The sequence below is a fragment of the Molossus molossus genome, unplaced genomic scaffold (assembly GCF_014108415.1).
Source record: "Molossus molossus isolate mMolMol1 unplaced genomic scaffold, mMolMol1.p scaffold_m16_p_6, whole genome shotgun sequence".
NCBI classification, from domain to species: domain Eukaryota; kingdom Metazoa; phylum Chordata; class Mammalia; order Chiroptera; family Molossidae; genus Molossus; species Molossus molossus.
The window spans coordinates 107,313,583-107,332,473 of NW_023425399.1; the positions used below are offsets into that span (position 1 = coordinate 107,313,583).

Sequence of the window (18,891 nt, forward strand, 5' to 3'; positions counted from 1 at the left end):
TTTGAGGCTCTCTATTGACTGCACTGGTAATGAGCTCCCATGGTTTTGCTGTAGAGACAGCAGAGTTAACAGGCAATGCAATTTCCTAGCAAGAGAGCTCCAGCTGTTCAAGAGGAAGCGCTGCTTTTCATTTGTCTGTGGTCTTCGGGGGTCTGCAATGGTCGACGCCCAGAAAAGGTCCTGGGAAAGTCCTGGGAGTGGAAGATTTCTAGCCCTTCTCTCCTCTCCTCTAGAACAGCTTACAAACAGAGAAAACCACGTGTGTGGGAACACACACGGCAATGTCTGGGAGGTACATAGCTTAAGGGAAATCTGGTGGCACCCCAGTGACATTTCTCTCTCCTAATATTTGGGGAACCTTTTCATTGTCCATTCACCTTCCTGCCCTTGAAAACACATTTACATCACTGGCATATAGTCAAACATAATGATTACTTTGTGTCAACTTAGTGCAAGTGTTTATTTTTAGATGAAAATAAATGTAGATCCTCACACCTTGTCCAGTGTGGTCACCTAGTATGTGAATTTGTAGTGCTCCTCATCGAACTGCATTTCTTGGTTTCTATTACAAAGGAGAATTTAAAAAATAAGGATGAGCTCTCATACACTACATTATATGACCTCTACTATTAACTAATAGTTATTTACTAATAAATAATTGTTATTTATTAATAATAATTATTTAAAGAATTGACGATTGAGTTTTATTGTCACTAGAATATAAAAGAATAAATATCAATGTCTCCAGTAAAACATGGGACAGAGCCAAAACGGCTCCTATCCCATAATAAATGTTGACTAAAATATAAAAACAAACACGGAAAATATACAGCTGAGTTGTACGGAAAAACACGTTTTGAGTACTAGAAGCAGATGCCCCTCAGTGCCAGGTTAAAAGACCATCGCTGAGGCTGGTACAGCCCCCAGAAGTGGGAGGAGGACACAGGGTAGAATTGCTGGGAGTTTGGGGCCTGGGACCTGGTGAATCTCGGAACTAAATCCGAGAACCCTAAGTTAAGTCATAAGACAGGACCTAGAGGTGATGTCTCTTCTGTGAAAGTGAAACAAACAAAATCTTCCCAAACCAGCCTAGAGAAGCGGAAAGAAACTTGTACTTTGCCTGAAGTACAGGTTGATGTCAGGAAGGGAGATGCCTTTGAAAACTGAAGACACACACAAAAATGTGACAAGTATGAGTGACTTTCAAATTCACACTACTGATCACGGAAGTACCTTCTATTAATAGAATAAAGGAGAGGAAGCACATGAAGGGTCTCAAAGATGTGACAAGGGAAAGGCAAACCTGCCCCCAGAACACATCTCTCCCAGTCAAGCAAGTCGCCACCCCTTTGAAGTAGGAAGAGGTCCTAATGAAACTATTTGCCATGAACTTTTTTTTTTTTTTTTAACCTCTAGGAGTTCTGGCAACATAGTAAAGGAGACAGTCATTAAAATAAAAAATTCGAAGACATTGTGATTGATGAACTAAGTTCGTGTACGGAAGAACTAATTAATCACGCAGATTTTAGCGTTCAGAGAAGTAGAAGCATAAGAGATGAGGACTTAAATTGGTTAGTATCTTCATGAGAAAATGAAGTCTCTTACATTTTCACATTTCACTTTGGGAATTCATCAAAAGTGAAGGTTCTAAAATATACTTAATTCAGTATTCCTTTTTTTTCTTTCTGCTTTTTTAAAAAAAATTTTTTTTCTGGATTGATTTTAAAGAGAGAAATAGATAGAAACATCGATGAGAGAGAACATCAATTGGCCACCTCCTGCATGTCCCCCACTTGGGATCGGGCCCACAACCTGGGCATGTGCCCTGACTGGGAATTGAACCAGCAACCTCTTGGTGCATGGGTTGATGTTCAACCACTGAGCCACACCAGTTGGGCTCTGTTTTTTTGTTTGTTTGTTTGTTTTTTAATTTTATTGGAAATATTTACAATTCAAACTTATTTTGTTCTTCTATGTATATATTAATCAGAGTGAGGTACATGATATATTTTCTGAATTATTCCTTTAAAAACTATATAATATTCAGTAATACAAAGCTATCACTAATTTTTAACCATTTCCAAACTGATGAATAATTAGGCTGCTTCTCATTTCTTGCCACTGTCATAAGCACCATTATACATTGTGCACAAGTGGAAAGGCATTGTCTCTAGATATTCTTACCTACAAATATTCTTTTGCACAAAGAGCAAAACAACAGAGCAGCTTAGTTCCAACTATTAAAACCAGAACAAACATGAGCAAAAACAATCTCTCACTTTGAGAATCAAAAAAAAAAAAAAAAAATCTGAAGAATAGAAATAACTAGAGTCATGATACACATTTTGAGTGCACAGGGTCAAGTATTATGCTATTTCCTGAAAATTGTAAATAACAATTGGAAAGAAAAAATATCTGTTCAATTGAGCATGCAAATTGTGGCACGAAGAGGAAGAGCAGGAAAGGACACAACCTTTTGTTACACACCCAGTGTGCACTTATGTGAAATTAGACTTTACAGTGACCTAGAGAGGATGGTATGGTCCAGATTTTGCAAAGGGCAGTTTTCCAATATCACACGGGCTGTGAGTAGTCGGGGTAGGATTGGAACCCAGCTCTGCCTGACTCCTCAGCTTTCCTCTCTGGAGATCATTTGTACAGACCCATAAGGCTATATTTAAGAATTCTAGTTTTACTTAAGGTGGTATGAACATACAGCTCAGTCGCACAGGACTGTTCTTATTTATGCTTGTTGTAATTTATATATTGTTTGTTAATCCTCACCTGGGGATATTTTTTCTGTTGATTTTTAGAGAGTGGAAGGGAGGGAGGGGGAAAAGAGAAACATCAGTGTGAGAGAGACACATGGATTGCTTGAGTCCTGCACATCCCCGGCCGACCAGAGTGGAGCTCCAACCTGCAACTCAGGTACGAGCCCTTCACCCCTGCGTGCGCAGGCCAGTGCTCTGACTGCTGGGCCACACTGGCCAGGGCTGCCTGTTGTCATTTTAAATAGCACCCTTTTCATCCTCAAAGTGCTTAAATGAAAACTGAGATATTTGCCTGAGGAGGACCATCTCGGGTATAATACCAGAGAGGGAGAGGCCACTCAGCTGCTGACAGAGTGGGAGAGACCTCTGGGTGCCATCACAGGCGAAGAGTAAGAAGGGCTGCAGATGAAAGAGGTACAAATTCTGCTCCACCTCAGCAAGTGTGCCTCTCGGCTGGGATTTCGGTTGGGAAGGGTTCTTACCCAAGTCTGAGAAGGACAAAACGCTGAGCTTGGCTGTGAGGTCTCCAGATGGAGGGTGGCTGAGCATGACTCAGGGGTCTAGTAAGAGGGTGACATGCTCCTAGATAACTGTAATAGACTACAGAACATTCTTTGTGAGATAAATAAAGGAAGGATGATTAGATTTCAGTAAAAAAAAAAAGAGAGAGAGAGAATGTTTAGGTCATATGTACTAAAAGACTTGGGAATGAAGGTGGAAGTTTTGCTGAATATTAGTTTGGCAGGATTTGAAGTAAGGAGAAGGATGGATATAGAACACTGATCAAAGGGGAGGGGGATGGGGATTGGGTTTCTAGTACCTGCATCGAAAAATGAGTGTTATGCCCTGGCTGGTTTGGCTTAACAGAGCATCAGCCCATGGATGGAAGGGTCTTGGGTTTGATTCCCAGTCAAGGGCACATACCTGGGTTTCAGGTTCCATCCGGGTCCTGGTGAGGGTGGCATGGGAGGCAATCAATCTATGTGTCTCTCTCTCTCACATTGATGTTTCTCTCTCTTTTTTCCCTCCCCCCTTCCACTCTGTCTAAAAGTCAATGAAAAAAATATCCTCGAGTGAGGATTAACAAAAAACAATAACAACAAGAAAAATGAGTGTTATGAACAAACAGGATTACTGGGTGTGGATTTTTTTTTAAAAAGGATTTAGCCCTGGCCGGTTTGGCTCAGCGATTGGAGCGTTGGCCTGCAGTCTGGAGAGACCCGGGTTCGGTTCCTGCTAAGGGCACCTGCCTCAGTTGCAGTGTGTCCCCGGCCCTGGTTGGGTCGTGCGGGTGGCAGCCACTCGATGTGTTTCTTTCACGTCAATGTTTCTCTCTCTCTCTCTCTTCCTCTTACTCCCTCCTGCTCTATCTCAATAAAAAATGGAAAAATGTCCTCAGGTGAGGGTAAAAAAAAAAAGGATTTTCTTTTGGGAATCCTGGATCAATCATATTGCTTCTCCCTAAATGTGACCTCTCCAAGCCAAGACTTATCTTCCCCAGATCTGAAAAACATGTACCACTGACTCACTATAAATCTCACCATTTGATTTTATTAATAATTTTATTAATGATTTCACTAAACTGTAAGAACAGTCCTGTATAACTAATACAGTGATCTAATTTTTAAAACACACTGTAAGAGGTAAAAGATTCATTTGACCATCAAATACTTTTAAAAAATACTTTTGCTTTTTGGTCTGGTAAACAAAGGGAAGGAAACAGGCTGAGTTAACTCCTTGAATTTCAGCAGGCCTGGGCTTCCTGCCTCTGATTGTAAGCACAACAGTGCCCTCTACAGCCCATTCTGGGTACAGAATTCCAGTGTTTGGAAAACGACAAAAAGACCAAGAAGCCGAGCTCTATTCTCAGATTTATGATTTTTGTCCTCAAAATAAGCAAACGAGAAACATTAAGTCATATATTTATATCCAAAATACATAAACTCAATATTTTCTACTTTTCTAATATGTTTTTATTATTATTATTATTATTATTATTATTGATATTTTAGAGAGAGAGAAAGGGAGAAAGAGATAGAAACATCCATGTGAGAGAGAAACATTGACTAGCTGCCTCCCGTATACAACAAGCTAGGAATCGAACTTGCAACCTGGGTATGTGCCCTGACCAGGAATGAAACCCACACATTTTTGGTATATGGGATCTCATTCCAACCAACTGAGCCACCTGGCCAGGGCTAGAATTTCTTTATCTAAAGAATGTGATCTGTAAAGTTTGTCACTGTTTGCAACTGATGGGACTAGGTTCTCAGGCCTGCTCCTATATGAATATATTTGTCTTTAAGATCAGGTGACTGCCAAGTCGCCAGCTATGAACTGTTGTTAGTACTCTTCACTTCCTGTCTCGATATATGTAGAAACAACACCCTTTGCTAAATGAAACAAAATGGATACATCTCAAAAACATTTTTCTGAATGAAAGGAGTTGGACACAAAAGAGTACACATCCCATGATCCCATTTCCATGAGATTCTGGAAAGTACAACTGTAATCCACCGTGACAGAAGGCAGGCTAGTTATTTCCTGGGGCTGAGTTCACAGGAATGGACACAAGGGAACTAGGAATGGTTTGTATGCTGACTGTTGGTGAAACACAGTGCTGTATATAATTTGTCGAACTCATGACAATATGTACTTAACATGGCTGCACTTCATGAGGTAAATTACCTCTTTGTAATTGATATTGGAATGTAAAAAACTAAAATATATTAAACTTAGATTCTTTTCTTGGATGTGGTATTTCAACTTAATGTTTAGTTCTAACTTCTGGTGGATTGGAGGAACGTGATTTTGATTTATGCTCTAATAATTTACTCATTTATTAAAGAAACCTGTTATGAGCTTTTCAGTGGACGAATATGAATGTTGTTGGGTGGGGAGAAAATGAAAGAGGATGTAGGGAATGCAGGTACATTTTAAGGCTATTTTCCACTTGTAACCACTTTATTTTGACTGATCGTAGCAAGGACACTGGTTTGAATCAGGAAGTTATTTTGTTTAAGGATTCATCCTCTGATAACCAAAACAGTTGGGTCTGTATCGTGGAAGCTCTGAAACTATTAAAATACCATGTGTTTCAATTTTATTTGAATCTTGGCTACCTGTTCCAAGATATTAAAGTTTCTAATTGTGATTTATCTGAAAGATCTAAGAGGGGATCAGAGGCAGAGCACAGAAAAGATTTAAGTATTTCTCATCCAATCACCAGAAATTTTGAAGTAGTTTAGAATTAGAATATATTAGCAGTCTTTTAATTATCCCTTTTGGGGTGTGAAATAATCCATAACTAGATTATTAAAATCACATGTAAATGGTTTGCCCAGGTCTTTGATTTATATTGAGTTTGTATGTTTTAACTAAAGTCTGACACCATAACATAGGTAAAGCTAGACAATTTAAGTAAAAGATTGAATATGTACTATTTATTCTTCTTGCTTTATCTAAGATTTATGCTTAGTTTCAAGATAGTGTTTTTCTATTTTGTTTTTTTGTTTGTTTGTTTGTTTTTAAATATGTTTTTATTGATTTTAGAGAGAGGAAGTGAGAGGAGAGAAAGAAACATCGATGAGAGAGAAACATCATCGGCTGCCTCCTGCACAACCCTTCTTGGGCATGGAGGCTGCAACCCAGGAATGTGCCCTGACTGGGAATGGAACCAGTGACCTCCTGGTGCACAGGACAACGCCCAACCCACTGAGCCACACAGCCAGGGCAAAATCTTCTTTTTCTTTTAAACATAATGTGGGAGTATAAAAACCAAATTGAAATGATTTGCTGTTGACCACACCTACTCACTGATCAGGTTGTAAGGAAGGTTCTATGGCCCACCTGTAGACACTGTCCTTGATATTCACAAAGGTTCTGAGTAAAACGAGTGGCTATTTACAAACACAAACATGTGAGCTTCGCCCTGGCCGGTTTGGCTCAGCGGTTAGAGCGTCAGCCAGGGACCAGAGAGACCCAGGTTCAGTTCCTGCTAAGGGCATGTACCTCGGTTGCAGTTTGTCCCCGGCCCGGTTGGGGTTGTGTGGGTAGCAACCACTTGATGTTTCTCTCTCTCTTTCTCCCTCCCTCTCTATTTGAAGATGAATGCAAAATGTCTCTGGGTGAAGATTAAAAAAAAATCTTAAAACCCGTGAGATTCGTGGTTTACATTCCAAAGTAAGAGAAGCCTAACTTAAGCTCCAGCACTTTTAATACATGCTGAAATAGAAGGTTTATAAAGATCAAGCTACAGTCCTTTCATGAAACCAATCGTTTACTCTGTATTTTTCTAGATGAATAAGAGAATGTGGCTATTCTCCAGAATAGCTGTAATCCATCATGTGGACATTGAACATTTCCAAGGGAAGACTGAGCCAGTGCTTTCCGCTTTGCAGGAAAGATGAAGCTGTTTGGATACCAGAGAAACTAACTAGGCAGATGCTGGTTTCAGAGGAAATGATGCGTCATTGGACATCAGTATTTCACAGGAGATGATCGGTCATTGATAGAATAATTAAATGGGACTTATGATAAAATATATTGCTTATTTATACTAAAGATGATAGCTATAAAAATCTTAATTTGAAAAACTTGCTGAACTGATGTAGGGGACCTAGTCAGACTCTTCAAGTTTATTCTGTTCTATTATTGTCCCCCAACCCTACCCCCACCACTGAGACCACCAGCTTTCAAAAAGTAATGGAATATAGCCTAATTATAACTACAAGATAACAATGCCAATTATCTCTTTCAACTGAAAGACATTCAACCTCCTTAAAAGAACAAACTTCTATAGTTCAAATAATACTTGAATGAACAGTAATTGAATTTCATGCCCCATCAGCCAGTCAAATGTAAGTATACTCCCAATTATTGTCCCAGAGCACAAAGCATGGATGTCATTATAGTCAACATAGAACAACGTCATTTAGAGCTGCTGACCTTCTGAGCTTGGAGAGACTGAATAAGGACAAATATCTCTTAGAACAAGCAAGCCTTGTGATGTTTCACCTAACAATAGCTGCAGGAAGAATGAAACCATACCCTAACATTCATCCTTCCCACTCATGACACTAAAAAACTTAAGATATATACCTGTATATGTTCAGCATTAGCAGTAATTTGGAAAATATTTATGTTTCAACTCAACTTTCTGACCCTGTGTGTGTGTGTGTGTGTGTGTGTGTGTGTGTGTGTGTGAGAGAGAGAGAGAGAGAGAGAGAGAGAGAGAGGTCATTTCAGCGTCAGTCATCCTCTTGGTTCTCATGATAAGAGAAGGGCTTACCTTGGCCTTGACAAACCACCCTACAGGGCATCCCCTTGTAGTAAAGGCTCAAGAATTAGCAAATACTCACAGGGACTTACAGGCTAGATTCCTGCAGATCAAATGAAACAGTTTAAATGACTAAGCCCAAGAGGGTATTGCAAATGCTCCCACCCCATTCAGACAAGTTTCTATGACTGATTACTCATAAGAAACAGGATAATGTATGTCTTAGAGCCAGAAGAATGTAGATAACTCCAATCCACATTCTTATTTCTCCACCTTCGACCCCAACACTGTGGTCTCTGTGAATAGGACCTTCAAACCTCTGTGTCTAGACTCACAGTCTTGATTGCTTGAGATGTTCTTCTACCCTTTTCTGCAAGTTAACTTCAAAGTCTAGTTAAATGTTTCTCTTACTTGTGAACATGTTCCCCGTTCTCTCAAGCAGAGTTGGCCATTCTCTCCATGCTCATACTCCCTCTGTCTCTTCTACTTTGAATATTGCATTCAAATTCTTTATAATAGATGTCCTTGCCACTTGCATGGACAAAAGATGCAGGCACACTTTTGGAGAAGTCTAGATGTTTTTCATCCTTCTTCCCGTGACTCAGCCTTTTCCCTGACCCACAGTAGACAGCATTTGTTTCTTGTACTGAGGTGGTTTTCTTGTTTTTTTACATATATTATTAGTTTGCCATTCACAATTCTGTATGGGTTTTCTGAGTAAATATTACTAAACCAACCTCAACAACAAGAAAGTTGATTATAAAAGAATTGTGATTTGTACAACATCACTGGTGGCTTATTTATTGAGTTTTATTGTCTTACAATAATAGGTCTCTCTTCTTTTGAGCCTCTCCCCACATAATCTCTTCTATCTGTGGGGTTGGGGGGTTGGAAGATGGATGTTTTTTAACCTTGTGTTAAGCACTCTCAACCTTGTGTTAATGCATTCTCAGAATCCTAGCCCAGGGGGAAACCTGGCCCACCCAGGTGTATTGGGTACTTCATTTGCATGTGAATAAGGGTTTGTTATCTTTTGACTTCAAGGTCTCTTCCTGTAAAAAGCAAGAGACAAAGCTAGGGTGTATGCAGTAATGCCATCTCAAGGAATTAATTTACTTAAATCCACTTGTGACCTGGGGGTACCAATCTGCAAATAAATAGGACTGGATCTAGAGATCTGGAGCATCTGCTACCTTGCAAAGCTCCCCCTCACTCCAAGCAGCGTGTGCTTCTGGTTTCATTGTATTGCACCGATCCAGGCGGGCCGAGAGACAGCATCCATCCTCTACCTACAGAAATTGCCAGTAACCTAAAATTGTTATAGATTTTTCCCATTTGTGTTATTATATTTTTACTATGTAAGCTCTTATTACTTCATAGGAACTAAACTTCGAGCTACCTCTGCCTGCTTCACCATCTGAAGTTAAGGAAGTCCTGAGCTTCAGCCTCAGTCACCTCTGTCTATTTCTGGTTTTGTCCTTTTCCACAAAGAAGTTTAACTTGCTTTTAGCATGGCCATATTTTTTTTTTTTTATCCTCACTCGAGGACATTTTTCCATTTTTTTTGTTCAGATAGAGTGGGAGGGAGAGCGAGAGAGAAACATCGATGTGAAAGGGACACATTGAGTGGTTGCCACTAGCATGACCCAACCAGGGTCGGGGACAAACTCACTGGAGGCACGTGCCCCCAGCAGGAACCAAACCCGGGTCGCTCTGGACCACAGGCTGACGCTCTAACTGCTGAGTCACTTGGCCAGGGCTCGTGGCCATATATTCTAAATGAACATAAACTAGGTTGATAGGTGTGTGAAAACCGACTTTTGGAATTACCTTTTTCCTGTTTTATTTTCCTTATTAATGGTTTGACCAAGATGGCCTTAAATGTTCCCCGAGCTTGGTTCACCTTTAGGCAGCCTTCTTGATTTGAGTCTCTTCAAGCATTTACCTTAGAGAGCTTGTTTTTTCTCTGCCCCTTTGAGACATGTCTTTTAAAAAGTCTCTTGTCATTTTTAAAACCCAAGAATGCCTTTCTCAAGGACGTGGGAGCCATCACTTTGAAGTGTAGCCACCGAGGGAGATGGTACCCCATCCCCAGTCTCTGTGGGAGGGCAGGAGCCTAAATTAGGTAGACTCCTTGCTCCAACTTGCAAACTACCTCCTGTTCCAAAGACAAGAGGAACTCTACTTTCCCTCTGCATAAAGCCAGTCAGTGTGCACAGGCCTGTAGAACCTTCTCCCAACCCAGCTCTTCAAACCTCTCAGCCCGTAGGGTGGACCTCAGGCCGTCTGGCCTCTCCCCCCCCCCCCCCCCCCCCGCAGTGGCCTTGAGGAAGAGGCTCCCTGACCCATTCAATTTGTCCGGAGCAATTTTTGCTTCGACATTATACAACTTACTTTAACAGGGTTTGGAAGGGAAACTTCATTTGTAATTCTCATAGAGGTAATTTAAGTCTTTATTACGTGTTATTAAAAGGACGCCATACTGGGAGTTTTCCAATGAAAATAAGAAGAAAAAAAATAGAAAACTCAGATTTCAGATGGAACTTCTAGACTAAAATCTTAAAGATTATGCAAAATCCCATCAGTCTTTATAGTTTCAGCTGCTCATTATGCAAATAGCTTTACAATTATTTAGCATTTTTTGTTTTCCCCTGATGACTGCTTTTGGCTTTATCATTCTATTCTCCTCGCCTCTCTGAAAAGTCTGGGTTCTGGGGATGCCCTGCCTTACAGCGTTTCTCTTTGTAGGAATTTTGCTTTTGTAAAATGACTTTAGCTAAGTAAACACATGTTGGACAACTTAACACGTCTTCTTGTGGCTATCAGTGATATACCCTAGCTCTTCGAATTCCTTTAAGATATTAAAATTAGCTTTTTTCTTTACCAGTCATGAAGCATTGAGTTTCGTTATAAAGGTGCTTCTATTTATGAGAAGATGTGTTTAAACTTTTAGGGAAACGGGAGTCTGATAGCTTTTGTCTTTGCAGGGAGAGGAAGTAGGGTGGTGGCCAGGGTAAAGTTTTTAGGAAGATTTGCTGAGTGGGAGAGGCCAGGAAACAGTAACAGGAAGTTAAGAATATTGACAAGAGAGTAAAGTAATGACCCACGAGGCTGATGCCGGCAGGGAAGGGACTAAAGATAAAAAAAAGTTAGTGGTAAGGTATTAAATTAAGTGCTGGACCTTAGCGACCTCATGATTTAGAATTGATTATTTGAAAAATAACAACCTAAGGAATGATGCTTTTCCTGACTTTTGTTATTACTTAAATCTGTCAGTGTTTTGTCTTCTCCAAATATCATTAAACTCACTGGATGAGAAAGTTGCCTGTGTTTTCATAGAGTTAGTACCCACTAAATCCTTTTATACCAGGTCTGAATTGTTTAGTGTAAAGCATATTTGTTCTTTATCTTATGATGTTTCAGAAGATGTCGTCCCCGGGTTTAAGAATATAACACTTAGTTTGAAGAATAGAATCAAGACTTTAAATGTCCGAGAGTAATAAAGTGAGGATGGCTGCTGAGGGTTGATTGCAGAGAGCACCTGAACTGGAGGGCAGAAACATAATAAGCGGAGAAACGTCTGGAAAAGCAAAATGTTGGAGGGGGTGGGGAAGTAAATCTCACCTCCAAGGGGTGCCAAAGTAAATAAGACGAGAATTGAAGAGAGCTCCCACAAGTAGGGTTGAGGTATCAATGTCTATTTTAAGTCTGCTTCATGTACTTTAAAATATTAATCAATTCCCTCCATCATAAATCAGTACTGCACTATTATTAAAGTCTGTTAAAATTCACGTCCTTTAAAGCAAGAAAGGTAACTGGTGAATTTATTACATATTCAAGTGTTAAGTGATGAATTCTGCAAAAAAAAAAAAAGAGGGAAAAAAGCCTTTATTTTCCAAAAGTACAGCTTAGAGGTGCTGTGACACAGAGGTCACACGCACTAGTCCTCACTCTTGCCTTCGCCCTTGCTCATCGCTGCGATGCTCGTGTGATGGAAACTCACGGAACGGTCCTGAGTGTGCTCCTCCCTCAGCCTCCTGATTCAGCATCTTCACTTCTGCTCCGGCTGCTCCAAAAGGAAAAAGAAGAAAGAAATCAGATGATTCAGAAAATGAAATTAAATACCTTGAGCGTGTTCATGCTAACTCCAAAGTCTGTCTCAAAGAGCTTTACTCATATCTTTCACCTTTCTTCAAATTCTTTCTTGTGTCTCCTCTGACACTGTTCTTTCGTGGGTTTAGGATTTGGGTCCAGATCAGTCTGGACGCATCCACACATGCATAATGGTGACCAGTTGGGGCAAAGGGGAATTTGCTTTGGGATTTCAATTTGAACTAGCTTAGGGATAATAATAATGAGGAAAAAAAGGGTGTTGGAGAAATGTAAGAATAGTTTGTGTAACAGAAGGAAACATTCCAGGAAAAAAGGGTCACTCAAGAGTTTCTCAAGTCTCAGAACCAGAGGTCGGTTGATGCAAGACTTGCTCCTTCTGCTTCTGTTTTTTATTATCTCTGATCATCAGCCTCGTTTATTTCCATTCCAACTACCAGCAGTCTGGGCTCAGACACTTATATCTTATCAAAGAGATCTTTAGCACCTGCTTCAATTAAAAAATTCTTGGGGAGGGGCTCTGACTATTCTAGCTTGGGTTATGTGCTCAATCCTGGATAAGTGACAATGGTCATAAGGTGCGTGATTGGCCACTCTGGGACCTATGTGTTTGACATGAAAGAGAGTAAACTATACCACCCCAAGAGAGACATTAATATTTATTCTTTTTTTTTTTTTTAATCCTCACCCGAGGACATTTTTTTGATATTTTGTTCAGATAGAGTGGGAGGGAGAGAGAGAGAAACATCGACGTGAAAGGGACACATCGAGTGGCTGCCACCCACACGACCCAACCAGGGCCAGGGACAGACTGCAACCGAGGTACATGCCCTTAGCAGGGACCGAACCCGGGTCTCTCTGGACCGCAGGCCAACACTCTAACTGCTGAGCCAAACCGGCCAGGGCGAGACATTTATATTTATAAGGGAAATCTCCATTTGTAAGGGTGTCTCCCTCTCTGTACCAGGAAGAAGACTGTGTCTCTAGAAACTCTTTTTCAGTGGAGAAGGTTATGACTTAAAACGGTCATACCCTTGTATGCAGTGCTTTGCCTGGTGACCCCCCCTTCTCAGCGTCATGTTTGACTTTAGCTGGAGACAGTATTTAAGGTGGTGGCTTGTGTCACTCTGGGGAGTTACTTAGTTTTTCCTGGGCATGTCCCATGTATACTGGAGGTAAACATGTTGTTAAACTTCTGTTTATTTTTCTCCTGTTACTCTGTCTTTTATTATAGGGTTTCTCAGCCAAGAACCTAGAAGGGTAGAGGGAAAGTTCTTTTCCCTCCCCTACAAAAACTTGCTAGTCACTCAATGAATGTTTTTTGAATAAATCAGTGCATAAATGCATAAATGTAACAGTCACTTGTAAGAAGGATTAGAAGAAAATGTAACTATGGAGAAGAAATTTGGTTAAAAGCTACTGAGATCATGTTAGCAACTTGAAAAATGAATGAGGCACAGACATGATTAAACATTGAGTCCCCAAAGGGCCATCTTGATGTGACAGATGCTATAGATGTCTCAATTCTAGATCTCATTTCTAACAGCGCATTTCTCTGTATAACCTAATATTTAGTCATTAGGACTTAGATATATTTTAGAGGGGGGAAAAAAAAGACTCTTTAACATTTAGCCCAAGCTTTATATTTTTGTCTGCAATAGAAAGAATTTAACTATTGAGATAGTGAGATGTTGTTAGCAACGTGGAAGATGAACGAGGCAAACATCTTAAATTTTTATGCGATGACAATACTAAATGAGAAGGTGGTGCTCCTGATGCTAGACCTTCCTTGTGTGCAGTTATTTTTTGGTGCTCACACCAGGAGATTTGAGCTGCTAGAACTTGCTAAGGTTGTTCAATTCACTTCAGTTAACACAAAATTGCCATCTACTGAATTCCCAGCTTTGCACCAGCTCAATACAGATGAAGCTGAGTAAGACATAATGCTAGTTTCCCTAAAGAATGGATAATGTAGTCACTAACGTAGGTTGTATATAAGTAGTTGCATTGCAAGATATATAATGAGCACGCTAAGGTAAAAACACAGAATAAAACTTAAAATAGTCTATGTCAGTTCTGAGAAAACAAAAATTATTTTATCTTGTGGTATTGAAAAAGATTTGAGAGAGGCCTGTAGGAAAAAAATAGGACTTCAAATAATACAGAAAGTTTTGGAAAAGCATGCAAAGCAGTTAAAAACAAAATAAAGGCACTCAACCTTTAATTCACTCAGGTAAACTCTCACAAGGAAGTACATGTATTCTGAACACGTGCACAAGCCCCTATCATCGTGTGCAGAGATCACACGGGAGACTGAGCAAATGAGAGTTGACTGGTGAGCAGAACTCCATCCTCACCCCCGTGAAAACCAGAGGGAGGAGAGGTGAATGCACTCTCTTTTGATCTTGTCCAGCTAATCTTTACCATCTTGGACAGTTTTAAAGTATTCTAATGTATAAACAAGAATCGGGAAATATCAAGTAGTATTCAATTATGTAAATTTCCATCTTTCATCTTGCTTTTATTAGCATAGCAATGTCCAGGGATTATGATGGGAGAGCACTGTTTTTTTTTGGTACGTGCCCCTAGTGGGAACCGAACCCGGGACTCTCTGGTTTGCAGGCTGACACTCCAACCGCTGAGCCAGACTAGCCAGGGCTGTTTTTTGGGGGGGGCAGCGGGGAGCATTTTTGTTAGCTATTCAAATGTCACTCATATAAAGGAGCAAAATTTTTGCATAATACCCCTTCTAGAAAGGATGAAATAGATAAATAATTCAGAGAATATTTATGAGTGTATTCATTTGTTTTGCAAGCCTTGCTCATCTATAGGTGAATTAATATACAAATTAAATATTCATAAGCCAATTTGTGTTATTGGTTTACTTTGTGGTATCCAGATGTTATTTTCTTCCTCTTTGTATTCAGTAATAATCATTTGAGATTCAAATGCAAACACTAGCCATAGTTGTCAGACTGTATATCAATAAAAAATGAATAATCAGGCTCCATAAAAATAAAAACATGTAACATGTAACTTATTGCCTCCTTTTAAATTAGACAGTACATACCACTGGTAACCTTATTTTCTACCTCAGAATAATTTTGTGTCTACAACATCTATGTATATGAAGGCAGCATTTTCTAATGCAAAGCTTTAAAAATTTTTGGTCTTAGGGTCTCTATACATTCTTCAAAATTATTAAAAACCCCAAAGAATTTGTTTGATTTGGGCTATATTTAATAATTGTGACTGTATTGGGAATATTATCAGTTAACATTGTCACATAATAAGTACTCAGTAAATGTGTCAGATATGGGCTTTGGATTAAAAGAAAGGAGGAATAAAGGGATTTAAAACAAAAGCTCACAAAATACAATGCAGGGGCGTGAGAAAAAGTGCCGTGTGCAGGCGAGAATGAGCGAGCCCACGACGTGCAGTAAGCGCCTGTGGAGGAGGATGCGGAGGTTAGGCAAGGACGTCAGCTCCGACTGGGAGGTGGTGGATGGAATTCACTGAAACTTTGGTCAGAGCAGTGGCATTATCAAAATTACTCTGTTTTTGTTTTGTCTGAAGGATTGCCAGAGAAAAGGATGATAAAAGAAATTCATAGGTTGTTATAAACACTTTAGAGGCATTATCTCTTTTGATACGAACCCATGAGTATCACGACAGTGCTCACTTTGATGACGGGCACTGAAGTACAGGGCGGGGTGAAACAGAAAATACAGTCATAATGCCTCATTCATAGGACACCTGCAAGCACTCAACAGATGAGAAATATGTAACACTGTGTAAAATATGGTAAGGCTTCAGTGACCCCAATGATAGCTTTTACTGCTAGTGTTATCGTCAGTTCTAAGAGGAGACTCGTCCCCTTCCCATTCTGCGGCTCCAGCTATGTAGTATAATGCAAGCAAGCGTCCGCACGCTTTGCAGAGGAAAATCATGAGTTTGAATTTTAATGTATGTGTTTTACAAATGTGTAAAATTAGGTTAAAGTGGAAAAAAATTAAAAATGTTAATTTCCATGCTATTGTCTGTTCATCTCCGTACTGCATGGTGATTACAGGAGGGAAGGGGGTAGGGGGAGGGGGCAGAGGGTAAAGGAGGGATAAATGGTGATGGAAGGAGACTTGACTTGGGGTGGTGAACACACAGTACAATACACAGATGATGTACTATAGAATTGTACACCTGAAACCTATATAATTTTATTAACCAATATTACTCTAGTAAGTTCAATGAAAAAAAAATTTTTTCCTAGGCTGGGAGTGTCAGTTTTATGCCCAGCATGTCTGGAAATAAAGGCCTAATTGTCAAGAGCTAGGCCAGGACGGGAACGAAAGGGAATGATAGCTAGACGGAACTTTATGGCTTGAAACTCATTTCCTCAGAAGTGGGATTGTTCCAGTCCTTTTGAACAGAGTGCTGTGGTTACAGTGTGTGAGGAAGGAGAGGGGAAGGCCAGGGCTCTGTCAGAGGACGGCCTTTGGGTGTAGGGTGATCTCACTGAGCAGCAGTGCGCGGCCGGGTGGGTGTGTTCACAGAGGTGGGCAGATGGCCAGGGATCACGAGAACACTCCCTCTCTTTAGAATGAAGATGATGAGACAATCTTCTCTGAGAACCTTGACGCTGTGAGGGCAGAGCAGCAGACTCTCCGGAGATTTTTCTTTCCTTTCTGTTTCCCCACTTCTATGCCACTTCCACGGTCATGAGTAAACGCGCCTGGAAAGCAATGAGAGGAGGAAGAAAGAAAAGGAGGAAATGGTTTTCAGATCAGCAAATCTAGACATATATTTGTTTGTCACAGGCTCTAAGTGAAATTCTTACAACGAAAAAATTGTGATAACTGGCCCAGATCAGGCTGGAAATCGTCGATGGCTTTTGATAACCCGCAATGTTTTTTCTATTATGATTAGAATGAGGTCAGAGTTTCTTAATCTTTTTTATAACTTGTGCCAAAATGCCTAAGGTAGAGGCCAGTATATTTCCAGGTAATTTTGTTATGTGAATCATCAAACTTTTTATGCTTTGAACAACATAATTAATCTTGCTTCATAAAGAAAAATAATGTTAATCAGTGCACGATTCAAAGTTGTAAAGCCCAAGGTAAAAGATGACATTTGATAAATTCTTGAGAAAATGTGTACCTGGAAGTGATGATCATTATGTATTTTGGGGTTATTTTAAATGTTAGACTTTTCCATCCAAAAGCAAAAGGAAGTCCTATGTTACAAGAATATAAATTGTACTATTAATATGCCCATGCATTTTTTTCATTTATACTCTAGAATGTAAAGTACCTAACACTTCACTCTAAAAGTTTTAATTGTCAAGAGAAAGTTGAAACTCATTTTTTTACATTAAATTAGAAAGCAGTGATATTTAAACACAAATGCATTATGTTCATCTCTCAGTTAATTCTCTAAACAAATAAAAGCATTGGATTTATGTCCCCCCCTTATTATTATTATTATTATTTTACAAATAATAAAATTGCTCCAAATTTCTGTGCCATAAAAAAGGACTTTAAAAGAATTTAACAGCAGAGTTTGAAATAGCAGTTATACATTTTTAATGATCAAGTTCTTTGCCATCGCATAAAAATATACTCTGGCTCCAGGTATTCTTTTAAAACAGATATTATTATTCAAAGTACGTGGATTTCAAGGAGTGTGGATATAGCCTGGCAAGTAAGTTGACATTTTGTGAAACGGTATTAACTGGGAGAGTGGAATGTTGAATGTTACTTGTCCCAAAAGATAGACTGTCAAACAAATCTTGCTTATTTTATGTGATTATTAATCATTACCATATTTTGACAGAAACATATCAGCAATCTTTGTCTCACTAATGCATTTAAAACCACCATTTTGTGTGTGTGTTTTTTTTTAATTTTATCTTTTTTTTGTGTGTGTGGTACGTGCCCCTAGCGGGAACCGAACCCCGGACTCTCTGGTCTGCAGGCCGATGCTCAACTGCTGAGCCAAAGTGGCCAGGGCACCATTTTTTTAATTAAATATAAATTTAACATAGTTTTAGGTGGTAGATGCAATGTGTAGTTGAACTATTAATAGAATATAATTCTTATGCCAATATCTCAAATCTTTTGGTTTCTACATAGTTTTTTTTATAAACTTTCTGTAATACTGTTTTATGTATGGGACTTTCTTAAATTTCACTTTTTCTTATGACTTTTTTGTTTTCACTAATTATTTAAAAGGAATGATGCTTCAAAAGCTTTTGTCCCTTCAGGATTCATTATAAAGTATTATCTGTTGTTTATAGCAGTGAAACTTAAAAGCAATTTTCCCCCAGAAAAAAAAATCACAAAGAATTAACCTAATCTTGTCTACTGGGCTTACTTGTACATGGAAATTGGTCTTTAGTACACTTCATGCTTTGCAAATCTGATAGTTTTGTGATTTATACTGTCTTTTCTCATGCACAATTTTTATGTATTAGGATTTAATTATTTTATCTGTTATAGATAAATATTTAAAAGTGCTTAAATGTTGTTTCAATTCTTAAAAATTAAACCAAGTTAATCTTGGTACAGTCTTAATAAAAGCAATCTGGAATATATAGAAAATAGATTATTTTATTTTAAGAAGAATCAGTTATAGCTGGAAATGATTAATAGTACTAAGCTTACACAATCAAAACTGATATGAAACTAACAATCAAGAATTGTATCATTTGCTCTCTATATGGTTATAAATTACAAA

General features: G+C 39.1%; 1 long non-coding RNA gene across 2 annotated transcripts in view; it reads left to right on the top strand.

Moving 5' to 3' along the window:
• The window catches only part of LOC118619110, a 44,389-nt gene that overhangs the window by 16,844 nt on the left and 8,654 nt on the right, over positions 1 to 18,891 (top strand). The window contains exon 3 of one of the 2 annotated variants that reach the window (XR_004957137.1): positions 7,070 to 7,314. The exons of the other annotated variant lie outside the window; for it this stretch is intronic. This is a non-coding gene — a long non-coding RNA (uncharacterized LOC118619110). Of the gene's footprint in view, positions 1 to 7,069; positions 7,315 to 18,891 lie in introns of those variants that run through there. 2 annotated transcript variants of the gene reach the window in all.